General features: G+C 38.0%; 1 long non-coding RNA gene across 2 annotated transcripts in view; it reads right to left on the reverse strand.

Moving 5' to 3' along the window:
* Positions 1 to 7,963, reverse strand: part of LOC111096912 — a 78,576-nt gene extending 70,613 nt beyond the window's left edge. Inside the window, exons 1-3 of one of the 2 annotated variants that reach the window (XR_005361716.1) lie at positions 7,848 to 7,963; positions 4,808 to 4,949; positions 4,282 to 4,711 (exon numbers count right to left, since the gene is read on the reverse strand). This is a non-coding gene — a long non-coding RNA (uncharacterized LOC111096912). Of the gene's footprint in view, positions 1 to 4,281; positions 4,712 to 4,807; positions 4,950 to 7,847 lie in introns of those variants that run through there. The other variant, XR_005361717.1, reaches the window with a different exon arrangement.
* Between the last annotated feature and the right edge of the window lie 321 nt (positions 7,964 to 8,284).

Below are 8,284 nucleotides of genomic sequence, written 5' to 3' on the forward strand. Positions count from 1 at the left end.
CTCACTCCGACAACACAGTGAGCTCCTCCAAGAATGCTAATAATAGTAGCTAATAGATGCTAAGAGCTAACACTAGTCAGCTTTCCCATCCCATCCAATCAAGCCAACATTCCCATTTCAATTTGAAATCCTTCCTGATCTCCTATATATAGATCTCCTATGTATCTTAACATTTCAGCATTATCTGTGATTTTATGCATCTATTGTTTACTCAGTCCTCCTATTTAAATTATAAACTTCATGACATCAAAGTCATATTTTCTACCTCCTTTGGACTACCTCACAATACCTAGGGAAATTTCACTCATTTAATCACAAGTCACAGTCATGACTGAGAAGTCTGTTTTTCCCTCCCTCCGTAAGCATTAAAAAGAATCCACATGCCCCTTTGTGCTTCAGACAGAATGGGTAACCTTAATAAAATCTCCCTGTTTTTCCATTAACGTAGGTTAAGAGTATTTTCAGAAATTTTTTCTTGCAGATAGCTAAGTTCAAGAAAGACCACTGAGAGAGGTGGGGGGAAAGGTCTGTCATTAAGAAAAACAAAAGAAACCAAAAACAAAAGAAACTCTGCAGAGAAGAGTTCAGAGCAATATTAGCACTTGAAATTCTTAACTCTATCCCATTTACTCTAGCCAAATATATGCCTTTTCCAAGAAAAAGGTCTTGAAGTTCCAAATCATTAGTAAATAAAACAAAAGAAACAAAAGAAAAAAGCAAATAGAAGATCAAATTGCCCCTTTTACTCCAAATAAAGTTTATACTATAGAATATAGGTACACCTGCAGGCAAGTGAACTTTCTAATACAGACCCCCTGAATTAGATCTACCTTGCCTACTCTGGGAGGACTGGGTGCCCTTTGGTTCCTCTGATAGATGCCAGACCTTGGCCATTAAGCTTGCCTCCGGTCAAGAGCAATCAGGACCACGAGCGCTCTGACAGCAGCTCACCAATCAGGGAGGTTTCTCCTCTCCAAAGTGGAGAGTAGGGAGCAGCTAGAGTGTTATGTTAATGGCTATGATTGCCCTTGGAAGAAAACATCAGAAGTGAAACACGGTTCCTTTAGTGGATATGCTGAGCCCAAGGTTCCATAGATCTCTGTGGACCATCCCACTGGCACATGCAGAGAAAGAGATGCGGATTGTTGCGGAGCAAGATCTGGGCTGGGACATGCATCTGGATGCCATCAGTGTACAGTTGTGGTTGAAATCATGAGCAGAGATAAGACTCCTCAGAAAGAAGATATAGAGGATGGGGAAAGGGAAACCAGGAAGAGAGTCCTTAGAAATATGACCAAAGCATAGGGCAAAGAGTAGCCAGGACAGAAATGAAGACAGAAGAATCCAATAATGATGTTGCAAAAGCCAAGGAAAGAGAGCCGGAAGAAGAGCGGACAAATAACATCAGTTAGCACCGAACTGTCAAATGACGCAGGACTGGGTATGAGGTTGGGCAGTTCAGTGGCCTTTGGGGCAACCTCTGCCCTTCTTCAGAGAAGTTTTGACGAGTTGGAGATGAGAAACTCTACTGCAGTGGGTAGAGAAATGCATAGCAGTTGAGAAAGACCTGTTCTCTGCCCTCCAGGAGAGGAGAGCCCTACAGCAGCAGCTATCCATAATTAAAATGCAATCACAAAAGGCATGATCTTTATCTTGGACCCAAGAATGTGCTCCCAAAAGGTCCCAAAAACTCATATGCCAAACCTTGTGTGCTTTGTGTATCTGTGCATTTTTCTAGAGCAAGACTTATAGCTTTCATAAAATCCGATTGCCCAACATTAGGAGCCAAGAGAACATAACTGAACGGAGATGGGTCAGGATTCTAAGCCCTTGTAAGGGCAAGTGTGTAGTTAAAATTCTTTGTCTTGGAGCCCAAGGGGAGTAGGAAAAGAACTAAACCCAGAAGGCAACTCTTCTGGAAGTGTTCATACTCGATACCTGGGAGACTCTTTGAGGGGTCAGTTGAGGAGATCTCGATAAAGAACAGGAGAAACAAAAACAAGCCAGAGAAAGCTGGAAGGCTAGAACTGCCATCCATTCATTTCACAAATATTTGTTAAGTGCCTGTTATGTCCCAGGAGCACTGCTAAATCCTGGGGATATAGCCTGAGGGAATTTGCCTTTAGAAAGTAAGAGATTGAAACTTGAGATTTCAAGGGTGAAAACAGTTCTTTCACAGCCTCTCATTAGGTTGCTCAATTATTTCATTCTCAAATCATAATGTTCACATCCGGAGAAAAAAAAAGGAAAAAGGAAGAAAGCAAAACCATGCTTGGTGAATTAGCCCACCCAGCTGCCAAGATCAATCTCCAATTCAGTCATTTGAGTCTTGGGGGAAGAAAGGAAAAATCAGGATGACAATTAAAAAAAGAGAGAAAATTGATATGTTAAAACTTTGCATTTCAACTTTGAGCTGACATTGTGGTGAGACTCTTTCCAGCTGCTTTGTCTGGCCATGTCAAGAAGTGACCATGATTTATTGTGCCACCTCCATAATTTCAATGCACTTGATCTCCCCCCGGAAGCAGTGACAAGTAAGGTTAACTGCTGTGTGAAGAGACAGTATGAGTAATGCTTCGTGCATAGAGCTGGCACAGGTCTACAGTGCGAGGTGGGGGAAGCGGGGCTGTTAACCATTGGTCAAGCCCCTTCCAAACAGCAACCTCCCAAATGCCCTAACACCTTTTGGAACCGACAGTACTTGTATGGAAAAACACCCTGAATTGTGTTAGAGTCTGTTTCCGTGTCCTTATTCACTTGCAAACATGCAAACAGCTAACCTTGCTCACACTTGCATTTTGTATTATTAGTAAGAGTTCACATTAAGTGTCCATATACCATGCCAGCCCTGCCTGTGTGCTTTATATTCTTTATTACCTCAATTAATCCTTATCTCATCATCCCCTATTGTCATCCCCATACACGGAGGAGAAGAATGAGGCAGGCTAAATAGAATGAAGTTATTAAATAGTTCACCAAGGTATGGGGAGCAAAGCCAGGATTTGAGCCCAGGTGGGCTAACTGCACAACCTCGCTGCACACTTCCTCCATGAGCCCATTCTTATTCCTTTAATTTGGTCAGCTTATCCTAATTCATATTGTCTCTTTAACTAGATTGTATACATTTCCGAAGGACTGTTGCTTTGCCACTACTGAATAAAAGTAACATGTACATTGCCACAGAATTTTTTTTTAATCTCCCATGAGTATAGCTTGTCTTGATGAATAGGGTCTAGTTTGTGTCTGCAAATATGCCATCAACACTAATCACTTTTTCGTATGTTTACACTTCATTTGCCCCAAATAAATGAAAAAGAGAAAAGAAAAACCAAAATTGATGGAACACCTACTTCATTCTAAACTTTGTGGTGAGTGCATTAAGCCTCACAGTGACCCCATAAGATAAATATAACTATCCTCATTTTATAAATTGAAAAATGGAAGCTCAAGGAAGTTAAGGACATTTTTCCTGGCCTAACTATGTGAGAGGTATAAGGGGGCTCAGGGGCCACTCTCCACTTCACCAGGACCAGACACATGCTGTGGATGTCTTTTGTATGTAACTCAGTGCCTCATATTTTATTATCCATGCAGATGAGGGGAAATTGAAGGGAAAGAGATAGGCAGGTAGAGAAGAGATGAGGAACAGGGTGAGAGTGGGCATCAGAGCTTAGATATTGCTCAAACACTGCAGAAATGGCTTCTCTACATCCCAAGTTTTCCCAAGGTCTGTCTACACTATTGTCAAAGACTTCAGATTCTAGTTGTCTGGATGGCAACCTTGAGATGTCACACTCACAACTTCTTCTCTGGCAAAAAGCCAAACTCCCTCCACTTTCTGGCAAATGCACAGTACCTGTGTGAAATATTCTGCTTTCCAAAATGCCTGAGGACAAGGTCAAGGATGTGCTGCTATTGGGATCTTGTCCTGCACAGCAATTCAGCTGGTGGAGATGGGGTTCCTGGAGGAGGAGGCAGGGACCTAGCCTCCTCTCATCACATGAATATCATCTTACTCTTATCCTCTCAACTCTCCCTTCACTGAAGAGTTCATGAAAGTCAATTCATACGTATCTCAATTCAAACTCTTTCTTGCCTAGAGAAAAAAATGCTGTTGTTTTTGTCTAATGGAAGTACTGTGCTGTGACTGGATTTGTAACAGCAGCGTGTCAAAATGCCAAAAAAGTGTGTCAAAAATAACATTTAAAAAAACTCAGGGGAGACATGTTATAGTCCTAAATGAGCATCTTTATTTCTCTGTGTTGAAAGGCATTAGTCTCCTCTCAAGAGTCTTAATAAACTTTACAAAAAAAAAAGGCATACACCACTTAATGAACACAATTTAAGGGCCCGTCCAGCCCTTAATACTCTCATTACTGTCAAAGCCTCTCTCACTTGTATGTGAGAGTTCTCCTCTTCCAAGGCTTCTCATGCAATTTCTTCTTCAGTGGATGCTTGTTTTCCCAACATCCTTAACCTCCAAAGTATATGCATATTGCCATAAAGTTAATCAACTAAAAACAATTAATTTCAATTTATTTTCTGTGTCACTGTTGAGGAAAACATCACGAAGTATTTCCTGACACACTGCAGATAACAGTCAAATTCATGGCAATCCCCTGTTGCCAAGGGTTTGTATATTTAATTTAATGGGCCTTTCAATAGCATTCAAGAGTATCTATAAGCAAGATGCTGGCCTCCCATGATCTGGCTGAAAGAAGATAAGAATATTAAAATTTCAGAGGCTATTCAGATCACTCAAAGTATCATTGTGTCTTTTTACATAACTCAAAGAGGAAATACTTACTTCTATCAAGATCCAGGGTGAAAGTTTTATCTAATACCATGAAACTCCTTGTATTTCCTGCTTCAGCCGCTTTATTGTTCATCTACTGCTTTGTGACTGCTCAGTTTCTCCATTGCAGAGGCAAATGCAAATCAATCAAAACCTAGGCAAAGTAATTGGAAAGCATAAGGACCTATGACAGGATAGCCATTGTTATTCTGCACGAATTGTAGCTATACTAGGAAGAAAAGAGTATCACCCTTTAGTTCAAGAAGAGTAGAGGGTGATGTAAACCTAGAACAGATAGTGGCCATGTTTGCTGTAACGTGGAGAACCTCTTTCTAAGTATAAAGTCAACAAAGGTAGCTGAGGGCCAATACGTGAAGGTCAGTCTCAGTAATAATGTTTGAACACTTGGCTGCAACTCTACCTAAAGTAAGATCTACCCTCTTAGATTTCTAAGTTACATAAGCCAATATATTTCTTTTTGTGCTCATATTAGCTGGACTTTGCTTCTTGCATAACTGAATAATATGCCTAATTCTTCCTTTAGGTAAAGAAAACTATTTTTTCTTTGTTTTTTAGTTTAATTTTGTTATTTAAATTCAATTTGCCAACATATAGTATAACATCCAATGCTCATCTCATTATGAACCCTCCTTAATGCCCTTCACGTTAAGAAAACTTTCTTTCCTAAGCCTGAGGCATCATGGTTCAGTGTGGGTAGATTTTGAACTTTTCTGTTGCTATTGCTGTGCTGCAAAGATGTGGCTTGCTTATATTCAGATGGTTTTTCCTCATCTTTTTAGTGGATAATTCTCATTACAAAAGACCACTCATCACCTTCCCAACACTTGTTTGTTAAGTGCTCTGATACATCTATGGTGAGATTATAAACCAGTGCAGTCTTTCTACAAGGCAAATTAGCAGGTGGAATCAAGAGTCTTTGGTATCCATACCACTGGGTTTATTCCAAAACTACCAAGAAATCCATTAATGGATCAAAAGTGAAAACTCAAACAATTATCTCTATAAGTGTTGAAAGGATATTTGAAAACTTCACTATCTGCTTTTTATTTTTTTAATCCTAACAAAATAGGAAAAATGGGTACTTCCTCGGCACAGTACAACATGTCTCTTTCAACTCAAAAACCTCCATCATACTTAATGGAGAAAAACTATACATACTCTCAGTAAAATGAAAAATAAAACAAAGACATCCATTGTGTCAACTACTATTTAACATTATTTTGGAGATAGCAACCAAGACTACAAAATAAGAAAAAGAAATGAACCATAAAAAATGAGAAATGAAGAAGTAAAATCATCATTATTTAAAGTGGTCTAACAGTTTATCAAGAAAAGCCAACAGTCTCCATTGCAAAACTATTATTAAAGCCAAGAATAGGGATCCCTGGGTGGCGCAGCGGTTTGGCGCCTGCCTTTGGCCCAGGGCGCGATCCTGGAGACCCAGGATCGAGTCCCACGTCGGGCTCCCGGTGCATGGAGCCTGCTTCTCCCTCTGCCTGTGTCTCTGCCTCTCTCTCTCTCTCTCTCTCTGTGACTATCATAAATAAATAAATAAATCTTTAAAAAGAAAAAAATAAATAAAGCCAAGAATAAGTAATAGTATGGCTAGCAACAAAATTATTACATATATTTAATAGCCATCATATATTTAGTACAACTACCAGTTATATTGTGAAATGAAAGAACAGATCCCATTTGAAATAGCAAAAAAAAAAAATTAAAATATGCAAAATCTGCATAAATCAATCTTGAATGCTACTAAAAGGCAAAGGACTAAAAACAAATAGAAAAATAGAATAGAAAATATCAAATTATAAAAATATAATCTTTTCCCAAAATAATCAATTAATTTAAAACAATTCTAGGGCAGCCTGGGTGGCTCAGTGGTTTAGCATCACCTTCAGTCCAGGGCCTGATCCTGGAGACCCGGAATCAAGTACCACGTCGGGCTCCTGGTGCATGGAGCCTGCTTCTCCCTCTGCCTGTGTCTCTGCCTCTCTCTCTCTCTCTCTCTCTGTTTCTCATGAATAAATGAATAAAATATTTTTAAAAATTAAAAAAAAATAAAACAATTCTAATGAAAACACTATTGAATTAAGGGGAAAAAACAGGCAAAGCAATTAATGTTTCTATGGAAAATATAAATGAACGATTGTGTTCCTCCACCGCAGAAAAAGAAAGAAAGAAATCTGAAAAAGAATAATAAAGAAGGGACACTTGCTATGCCAGGTATTGAAATATATTATAAAACCAGAAAAATTTTTAAATATAGTTCATGAGAAAAATATCATAGAACAGAATAGAAAAATAAAAAATAGACCCAAATTTATATGGGAATTTAATATATGATAATGCTGGCATTTTAAAATAATGGGGGGGGAATATATCACACAACAAATGGTATTGATTCACTTTTTAAAAATATTAAGTTGTATCCCTATCTTATACTCTATACAAAAATAAACTTTAGATTCAGCAAAAATATGTGTAAAATACAAACTCATAAAATTACCAAAGGAAAAAAGAATAATATATTTAAAGTCTCCAAGTAGAGAAAGGCTTTCTGTGGTAGGACAATCCTCAAGATCTTTAAAATAAAAAATATTGGTACAGACAACCATACACACAAAACATTTCTGGGGGGAAAAAAATCCTGTAATGCAAAAACAAATAAATAACAAACACTGAAAAGATAATCTGGACAAGATGCTTGCAAATAACATCACAACCAAAGAGCTTACATTTCATCAATTTAAAAACTGCTGAAAAATTAATAAGGAAAAAAGGAAAAACCCAAAAGAAAGCACCTCCCCAAAACAACCCATCCCCAAAAAAGGAAATAATAAGTGGCTATTAAAAAATGATCAGTCTCACCCAAAATAAAAGAAATTAAAATTACAATGAAATAATATTTTTGGCCTCTTAAATTAGCAAAGATTAAAACATTTCATAATATATTGTATAAATGGGGAGAATAAGAAAGGACACTCTTTTCTCTCATATTACTGGTGGAAACATAAATTGATATAACCTCAATGGCAATGATTTTGTATACAGTATTCCTCCCTTATCCATGGTTTTGCCTTCCACGGTCTCAGTTACCCTCAGCCTGGAATTAGGGGATCCTCCCCAGATGTATGGCCCCGTGGATAACAAACTAACACTACGTCACAATGCCTACGTCATTCCCCTCACTTCATCTCATCAGGTAGTCATTATCAATTCAGCTTTATATCACCAGAAGATGAAGGTGGATACAGTACAATAAGATATTTAGAGAGAGAGAGAGACCACATTCCCATAACTTTTATTATAGCATACTGTTAAAATTGTTCTATTTGTTAATTGTTGTTAATCTCTTACTGTGCCTAATTTACTAATTAAATTTTATCGTAGATTTGTATATACGGGAAAAAACAGTACATATAGCTTTGGTTACTACCATCACGATCTGCTGAAGGTCTTCAA

This window comes from Canis lupus, chromosome 7, assembly GCF_011100685.1.
Source record: "Canis lupus familiaris isolate Mischka breed German Shepherd chromosome 7, alternate assembly UU_Cfam_GSD_1.0, whole genome shotgun sequence".
NCBI lineage: Eukaryota > Metazoa > Chordata > Mammalia > Carnivora > Canidae > Canis > Canis lupus.